A 10,178-nucleotide genomic window follows, 5' to 3' on the forward strand; every position below is an offset into this window, starting at 1 on the left:
CTGCTCACCTGACAATACTTGGAGTAGCCTGGCCGTATGGATTCCCTCATTAGGTAAAACAATCACAATATCACATAACTCTATTGAAATAGTTCACATAAATGCTATTTCTTACAGTAATTCCTTATAAATGCTGCAGGGCATCCCAGCCCAATAGGTCTGGGGTGTCCCCCACCCACATCAGTAGTTGAAACTGTACATCTTTTCCCAAGCATGCTGTGACAGCTTTTATTTGTTTTAAACACAACCCTTGCCCCCCTTCTCCTGTAGCCTACTGTTACCCGTTAGAAAACTTTATATCGCATCTTTATGCTGTTTTAGTCTAAAAACAGGACAGCTGTGCTCCTGTGTCCCCCAGTTACTGCACACTGTAAGATTATTTCACTTTTATTTTAATCCTGAGATAAACTTATGAAGGCTACAAAGGGGCTTACTAGATTAAATCTTTTAGTTCTAGCACGGCTCTCGTTTCAGCTTCTGACATGTTCTTTAATTGTGAAATCAAGCCTCTTTCATACAATTTCTAAATTCTCTAAAAAACACCCTTTTTTTTTAGTAACTGCACACCAGCTTATTAGTAGTTTTGTCTTTGGGGTCTTGCCCCCCTTTCCCCCAGGGCTAGTTAACTCACCCCCCATCTGGATATGCCCAATCAGGAGATTTATCCCAGTCCTCATTATTTTCTTGAAGGGGTCTTATATCTTGGTATAATATTAAAGTCGCACAATAATTGTGACAAACTGGCGGCTCCTTTCTCTCCTCCTTGGGAGTCTTTTTACCTCCCATTTGCAGCACTCGCACTTCTGCATGCATGCTTCGCGAGTTATTAAATCACATCTGTCTCCACTCTCCGTAATATCAGGAAAGCACAGTTGTACATTCTTGGCAACATCAGGTTGCCCACTCAAGTAAATTTGTTTTATTACTGTGAAAGTATCTTCATTCACTTCCTTTTCATCAGCTAACCCCAAGTATATTATCCATAAAGTTATAAACCTTTCTGTAAAATCTGAAACATCCTCACTTTCCTTTGCTAACATGCTGTTACTTTCTTCCAATCAGTTTTCGGTGGGTAATGCTCTTTCAAAAATCTCCACACTAATTCCCACCCTTCTCCCAGATTCTCTCTTAAGGCATTCTATTTCTTCTTTTGCTTTTTCTTCTTCTACATATATAACTTCGTTTCATTCAGCCATTGCTTTTAGCTTTTCCGTCAGGGATTTTTGCATCTCATCTATGATATTCTGTTGAATTCTCAAATATTCCTCTAAAATAAAACCCTTATCTGTTTATTTTTATCCCAATGTTCATACACTTTTTTACATTCCTGTTCAGCCTAAATTCCATCTGACAGTCCATATTTCTTTTTAAGTTTCACTTTGCATTAATCTAATTTTTTTTCCTTCACACCAAAACATTTTCACGTCTCCCACGCGCCCCGCAGAATCCCCCAGTCGAGACAAACTGACGAACTATCACAATACGGGAACACGGACCAGGTTTCAAATCCTGGCTTTAAACACACAGTTGAATCGAGTTACCATTTTCGGCTCTTCTTGAGTACAGTTCTAGTTACTACCTTCAGCCGTACTGCAGTCGTGTACCAGGATGCAACACTTGGATTTTTTTGCACGGGCAGTGTGAGAAGCTATTCCTACAGCGATCTCTCTTTTTCTACCCCACCTTCACAAAACAGGCATCTACAAACACATACACCATAAACTCATTTTTCTGTTGGACTCGCTTCAGCTTCAGAAAAACCCTGAACCCACCATAGCAACATGGAGAGGACAAGCGACTTTTTAGAAAAGAGGAGTCCTTACCTCTTTTTAGAAGCGGCCGCCTAACTTTTCCTCTCCATGTCCTTGTGGTTTAATTTAAATGGATACTTCTTCATCATTTGGGTCATGTATCCGCCAATCTGCCTCCTCCTTTTTAGAGGACGTTGTAAACCTTTAGGAACAATATGATCTAGCAACAAGGTTATGTCACTGTAATTAGGCTTAAGACAATCAAGAACAAGGCTTACCTTTCTTTTAAATTCTTTACGATCATCAGGCAATTTAGGAAAAGACTTGACTAATGCAAATAATTCACTAGGAGACCAAGGTCAATGTACATATTGTACATAACATATGTTCCTTCTGGACCTGTAAAAGTGCACATTTCACGAACAAGTAAAAAGGCTTTGGCTCCGGACCGCTTTCTAATTTTGGTGGAGAGTTTTTCTTTTTAGTACGCATGGCCATGACTTTAGCTGCAGCTTGCTGTTCTTTAGTTTCAAGACTAGTCTTATTTGAAGCTTCCCATCATTTCTGTGATTCCTCTTTCCCTGACATAAGTTTTCCAATTCACTTTCTTTCCTTTCTTCTCATTCTCTTCTAAGTTTTCCTTTAACATTTCTATTTTATCCCTGTCATCTCATCTTCAGGAAACTTCTTTTCCTAATTCCACTTTCCCCTGTCTATTCTGACCACTTACAAAGATCCTTCATAGTTATGGGCCCCTAATTATCATATATAAATTATGTGCAAGTTCCCTTACACCTATTACCAGTTCATGAACATAAACATTTTTTTATTCTGCCGGGACTCTAACCCAGACTATAATCGTTTATACCTGTTCCTGCTTCTCTGAATTTGTCATACATGTACTTTTGCTGGACTGCTCGGTCCCATTTTCATCTTTGAATTTTCATTCCCCATTTTTACCGATCGGTGCCTTACTTAGAACCTTATCACATTAACTACTCCGCAGAGCAAAAACCACACATCTGTGTTAAGATAAGTTCTTTATATGAGTCCCAGACTCATCAAACCCGTGTGAGAACACCCTCACCAGCCTCCCATTTCTCTGCAACAAAAAGATCACTTACTGATGTCAGACTGCTGTGAATTCTCCAGACGTGTCTGTAGAAGGATAAAAAGTTTATCCCCCGAGGTTCGTCCAATTTGCTAAAATTGTCCGGGTCCGGATGACGTTTCAGCAGCCGTCCGCGCTCAGGTTTGTGATCCCGGATGAGCCCCCAAATTGTCATGGAAATATAACTATCAAGGAAGCCACAAGAGAGAGTTCTCACCTGAGTAAGGTCTTTATTTCAATTTTGCAATATTGGGAGCCCTGTTGCCACTCTGCACATCAGAGACTCAGCTCATTACAAGCAGTACGGGATTTTTTTAAGATGTTGCAGTGTAAGGGAAAGTTCAGCATTTTGTCATTTCTAATACTTCCCCTTTACTTAGGACAAAAACAGATTACATCATAAAAACGAAAAAAAGAAGCACCAATATATTTTTTGCAAAGCTTATCAGTTACCTTCGGCTAATCTAATGACCCAGACAGTACATACTGTTTTGATACACTGTCTTCTAAAAGTAACCTAGACAGTGCGTACTTTGTTGACGTACTGTCTTCTAAAAATCTGCACGTAGCACAGCAGTTACATTCTTGTTATATATTTTCCTAAAGCTCTCTACATTTTAAGAATCAATTTACTTATTAGATTTCCAGTTCTATTCCCTCCTTTTTATTCTTAAAATGTTTAAAAGTTAGATTCTTCATAAGGATTCCCAGGAGGCTCCCATACTTTGGATGCTTTGGAAATTAGATTTCCATTTCAATGGATATTTAACACTTCCAAGAAAAATGATCTATAACCTCATCTCTAGAGATGTTTTGTTGCTATGGCATGTGTGTGACTCATACATATAAAAAAAGCTGTTTGTAAAACGAATATCGAAGCTGCCTCGACATCTGCAAATTCGCAGGGGTCAGCACAGCCGGAGAGTAATGGTCGAGCCTCGCCCTGGGTGAACCGATTTTTAAGAACTTTTTTTTCTTTTCACAAAAAAATACAGGACATCACAAATTAGAAAGCTTTACATTAATATACATACTTAAAACAGTATATATGATCACATCTCATTACATTTTGACACGGTACCAGTTACATAGCAACAATTTCTTTTTTTCTGGTGCAAATCACATTCTTTACTTAAACATGATAATGTTTTTCACAGTTTCTTGAGATATTGACCTATGCTCTCTATTTCCCACAGATTTTCTGCTTCCTCCCTCCCTTCTCTCCACAGATCTCTGAGGTAATAGTTCTCTCGGGTGATGAACAGGGCCAGGCTACCTGCTGCCTTGACTGGGACCTCGATGCCTTTGAACAGCCCCATGTTCCTCACTCTCCACAGGGCGTCTTTCCCACTGTTCACCACGGCCCAGATCCTGTCAAACACGTCAGGAGGAAGTTTGACAGGAGAGATGCCGTATATGACGAAAGCAGCGGTCAGGGTAAATTGGGGCGAGAGAGCTTGCAACCAATCTTCAAACTGTGCCCAGAAGGCCTTAGCAAAAAAGCAGGACCACAGGAGATGGGTCACAGTCTCCTCCTCGCCACAGCCCACCCTAACGCAGCGAGGGCTGGGGGTGAGGCCCCTACGGTACAAGAAAGTTCGTACCGGTAAGCACTGGTGGACGACACTCCAGGCTAAATCTCTGTGAATGTTGCACAGAAACTTAGAGGATGTATGTTTCCACACCTTCCTTGTTTGGGCTGATGTTAAAATGCCCACAGGGGTCTGCCTATTGTTCTGGGGTGCAACGAAATCTTCCAGTTTTTGGACGCTGACATCTCGGAGGGGAATATGGCCAATTGGGTGAGATCTTAGAAAACTTTTAACTGTCCCATAAATTGCAGGGCATGTGTCAGAGAGTGGGACATCCAGCTTGGGTCTGACACCCCACACTCTGAACACCTCCCTACCTACCCAGAGCCTGGAAAAATAAGTCCAGGTACGCGCTGCAGGTGCCGTTGCAAAGCCTCTCAGCACAGAGGCCAGGAAAATGCACAGCAGCTTCGTAGCAATATCTGGGACAGACTTCCCCCCTGAGGGTAGCGGCCTGTATATTATTTCCCTTCTGAGTCTTTCCTGCTTCCCACCCCATAGAAATTGAAACATCAATCTCCTCAGCACCGCCGCAACACGGTGTGGGATTGGGAAGGTAGAAGCCAGAAAATTCAAGACAGGCAAGAGCTCAGCTTTGATGACCAGCACCTTCCCTGTCATGGTGAGGTCTCGGTCCTTCCATTGCATCAGTTTTTTGTTTAAGATTGGCAATTTGTTCTGCCAATTTACTGTTCCCATCTCTTCTCCAAAATACACCCCCAGGACCTTAATTCTCTTCTCTTGCAGCCTGAGATCATGTCCTTCTTTTGGCTCCCTCCAGTTCTGATAAAAAATCTCACTCTTAGATTTGTTAATTTTTGCAGAGGAAGCCAAAGAGAAACGATCACAGCACTGCAGAGCTCTGCTAATTGAGGCATTGTCAGAGAGGAGCAGGGTGACGTCATCCATGTATAGAGATGTCTTTACCTCTCCTATCCCACTTCCAGGCGCTGGTATCCCATTAATGGCCTGATCCTGGCGCAAGGCACAGGCTAAGGGCTCCATAGCCAAAACGAATAACAAGGGGGATAATGGGCAGCCCTGCCTCACCCCTGAACAGACTTCAAAGGGGCGTGATCTATTGCCATTAACCATTACTCTGCTGTTGCTACCTGTGTACAGCAGGTTAATCCACTTTCTCATGATGGGGCCAAACTTCATGTGCTCAAGTACCGCCGTTAAGTACTGCCGGTTTAGGCGGTCAAAGGCCTTTTCTAGGTCTACACCTAAAATGCACAGAGGGAGGGAGCGATCCTCTGAGTACAGACAGACATCCCTCAACAAGGCCAGGTTGTCGCTCATCAGGCGTCCTGCTATCCCACAAGTCTGTTCTTTCCCTACCAGTGAGGCCACTACATTTTGTAGGCGCAGGAAAAGGGCTTTGGACAGGATCTTAGTGTCCACGCCTAACAGGCTGAGGGGTCTCCAGTTCTTTATGTCATTCTTTGCTCCTTTCTTAAACAAGAGAGAGATAGTGCCTTCTCTTAAGGAGTCAGGCAGAAATTCTGTCTTATAGCTTTCCTCGAATAGGAGCAGTAGCGGATCCTGAAGCAGATCCCAAAAGGTGCAATAAAATTCTTTAGGGAGCCCGTCAGCACCCGGAGTTTTCCCCTTCTGTAAGCTCTCCATAGCCTGTCTCAGCTCTTCTACTGTCAAATCCCTCTCAAGTACTTCCCTATCTTCTTCACTCAAAACGTTTTCTAGCTTTGAGGTAAAAAAATGAATTTCTTCATCCTTTACCTCTGTAGAGCTGTACAGTCTTGAGTAGAAGGCCTCGGTGCAGGAGAGGATAGCACTCGGCTCTGTTCTCTCTCGTCCCTCCTCATCAACTACACTTTCCATGACAGACTTGGAGCCTACCACTTTCCTGAAAAAGAAGCGAGTACACTTCTCATTTTCTTCCAAGAACTGCACTCTGCTTCTTAACAGCACTCCTCGACTACTTTCTTCGGCTATGCTCCGGATGTCCTTTTTTAAAAGGGTGATATCCTCGAGCACATCGAAGCCACTGTGCAGCATCGTGTAGAGACGCTGCAGCTGCCTCTGTTTCCTGGCTAGCACTCCTCTCCGTCTGGCAGCAGCCTTCCTTCCCTCAGCCATGAAAAAGGCCTTTGTCCTCACCTTCACCTCCTCCCACCACTCTCCTACTGACCCATACAGACACTGCAAGGACAGCCACTGTGATAGTTTCTCCTTGTAGCGGGATACTACCCCCTCGTTCTCTAGCAGCTTTGTGTTGAGTTTCCAGAGGCCTGGGCCAAAGACAGTCCCGCCCTGGAGTTCAACTCTACACCCTAAAGCCTGATGATCTGAGAAGAAGACAGGCTGAAGAGTGACCCCAACAACTTTCACTCTCTCTGAGACAAAGCAATAGTCAATTCTGGAGCTGCTATTCCTCCCTGACCATGTGTATCCTGCTGTTGTGGGATATATACATCTATATGTGTCTGAGAGTTTAAAGTCTTGAACTAAGTTTTGCAGGGCCAGTGAGCTGGAATCCAATTTTATCGGAGAGCTAGACTGCCTGTCTGTGTGCTCTAAGATACAATTAAAATCCCCTCCCACTATCACGTCTGTGCTACATAACAATAGGGGGGAGAGTGCCTTGAGTAGCTCCACCCTTCCTCCCACGTCAGTAGGACAATACACATTGATTAGCCGCAGGTTAACGGTCCCCCATTCCACATCCACACACAGCAACCTGCCATCTATGACCCTCTGAATACTTTTCAATTTGAATGCCCATCCTTTGAAAAGAATGGTCACACCAGAGGCTCTGTTGTTATTGTCCCCTGACCAAACAGAAGGCCCTTTATCCCACCTATCTTCAAAGCTTTTATACCTCTCTTGATAGGCTAAAGCACACTCCTGCAACATCAACACATCTCCCTCTCTCTGCTGGAGGTAATCAAAGACAGACTGGCATTTAACTCTGTCATTGATACCTCTGGTGTTAAGAGAAATTATGTTTAGAGCCATATTACATAAGAAAGTGGAACCAGTCTTTACAAAACACATTTCTCTTCTGTCTCACCTGTTACCTTCTTCTTTTTCTTCTTACCAATTTCCTGCCAGCCATCCTCCGAATGAGCCTTCATCAGGGTGGCAGCAGTAAAAGCGTTCACGGAGTCCATTTCAAGGAAGGGGGTACAGGGAGGGTTCCAGCTGTCCCCATCGCCATGCTCTCCTTCCTCCTCGCTCGGGGAGAAAACAGAGTCATTTTTCCTTTTCCTCAAGTTCAGCTCCTGGGAGCACTGAGGGGAAAGGGGTGCAGCCGATGCACCAGTCTCCTCTTCCCCCTCACCCACCAGCTGCTGCAGATCCTCCGTGATGGACTGGATGGAGGAGAGGAGGGCATCTGTAGCACTTGCAGAGTCTGAAAAAAGCAGCTCCGCTGAATCCTGGGTATCCTCGCTGGACCCGCTCCACCGGGGGGCCCCACACTGGCCCTCGTTCTGAGGAGCAGGAGTGGGGGAGGGGTCCTCGCTGTTCTCGGGGGTTTTCAAACCCTCGTGCTTGTCTGGTGCAGTCTGCGGTTGTGGGGGCGTAGTGGATTTCTCTTCCACCGGCCCCGGAGCCACAGCAGGACTGATCCTGGCTGGAGGCTGAGACTCTTTGTCCAACAAGGGTTCTTTGTTTGACTTGTTGTTTGCTTTGGATTTTCGGGCCGGTTTGGCTGAAACAAGCACTGCCTCATCCTTTCTCATTTTGAGTTTATTGGCGTAGGCGTGAGGGCAGTTCTTAAAAACATGTCCTTCCGAGCCACATAAATTGCACTTTGGCAGCATTGAACAGTCAGAGGCTAAATGTCCCTGTTTGCCACAGGTCTTGCAGCATTTCACAGTGCAGGACGATGCCAGGTGTCCCACAGCACCACAGCGCCGACACACCTTTGGTTGTCCCACATAAAACACATAGCCATTGCAGGCGCCCAGCCGGATTGTAGAGGGCAGGTGCCTTAAGCCTCCATTTACGCTGTCCGGTAGCAAGCAAACCTCGAATTTCCTTGCTCCTGTTTTTATACCATCAACATCTCTAACCTCAGTTCCATGGTGGACGGTGCAGTACTGGTTAAGCCATGTATGAATGTCCTCTGTCTTTGCCAGTTCCGAGAACATAACAACATGCACCGTTTTCCTCTCTCTCTGTGTCAGAGGCTGCACGTTGATCTTCTCAAGAGCAGGAACTTTCCCTCTTTTTGCCTCAAACACATCCACACATTGTTCAAACAGAGGATAGGTAGCAAATACAACCTCAAATGCTTTCTGATCTGGGAGAGCGAAGATGAAATCCAAGTGCCGAGGTTCAAAGCCAAGTTCCTTCTGCAACACTTTTCTGCTGAACTGCATGCGATCCATGAAGAGGTCCTCCAAAAGCTCAAAACGCACAGCATTCTTGCTGGATCTAAAAGTTGCCATTTCGTGAACTGCAAAACAAACACTGCTTCCACAAAACAAGAAAACAATCCAACTACTCCACCTACAAGCTGATCAAGGTATTCTACCCCTGCCAGGTAAGTATGAGCTGTACAAGCCCCTGCAAGCGGCCCGCACCCACAGCACAAAGCGCGCAGCCTAGGCCAGCTCCTCGCCCCGCACACCACCGCCTCCTGCTGGGCCCACTCTTTCGCACACTCACACGCCACACTAACACTCAAAAGGGTGGGCAAAACGAGAAAACGAGCGCGCCGTTTCCTACACATCTGCAGTCGCCAATGCGCATTCGCAGCATGTCCCGGGACGCAATTCGGCCTCATTTGCATAACACCAGACCGGCAGATCGCTACGCAAGCTCGCGTCGTGCGCCTGCCACACACCGAACAAACACCGGAGCCTTTTCAGCAATTTCCAAAAAACGGGCCTGCTCGCCTGCCCACAAGGCTCCCTCTCTTACCCGCTCTCCACAGCCTGCTGCCTTCTGTGCTGTTCTCTCGGCACCGCTGCAGCGCACACAACTCCTGCAGCAATTTTAAACATAAATACTGTACAATCTATTGTAATTTTGTTGTACTATTAAAATATGTTAGCTGAGGATGCAAAGGGGTGAAAGGGAAAGGTCAGAGAGTGTAGTAACACCAAGGTTAGGATTGGTGGAGGTGATAAGGGTGTTGATCGTTTTTCTCTGTAGAGGATTTTGAGTTTTTTATCCTTCTCTGAAGTGAGAAACTGGAAGAGTATTATTATTATTATTATTATTTATTCTGTCACTGAAGCATATTTTATGTCATACTGAAGTGTCATAATCACTGAAAAAATATTTTTTTCATTTAGAAAGTCAGAAAATGATAAATCACTAGGAATTGCATTTAGCCTGTTCTGATCTAGATTTTCTATATACTTTAACATGCCATGTTCACAATGTCACAACTCAGAAATGAAACAGTGAAGTGTTGTAATTACAAATGTACATAGTGTCGGGACATTGAGATGTTTTGGTAATGAGGAAGGAGGGACATGCAATGTTCACAGGGTCAAATTTATAAAACGCTACAGTAAAATTTCTTGTATTTCGGGATTATGAGAGCCTGTTACATTGTGTCTCACACCTCAGTGTCAGAATTTTGAGACATTTTTATAACCAGGGGTAGGTTCATAGCAATAAGCAGAAAGTGCGATCATCCTTTGCTCATCCTCGGTTAACCATATATTCTCATATGCCATGTTCTGAATGTCCCATTTAAAACTGCTATATTAGAAAAAAAAAGACTTTTTATGATCAGAAGGC

This window comes from Atractosteus spatula, chromosome 10 (genome assembly GCF_055471065.1).
Source record: "Atractosteus spatula isolate fAtrSpa1 chromosome 10, fAtrSpa1.hap1, whole genome shotgun sequence".
Classification (NCBI taxonomy): domain Eukaryota; kingdom Metazoa; phylum Chordata; class Actinopteri; order Semionotiformes; family Lepisosteidae; genus Atractosteus; species Atractosteus spatula.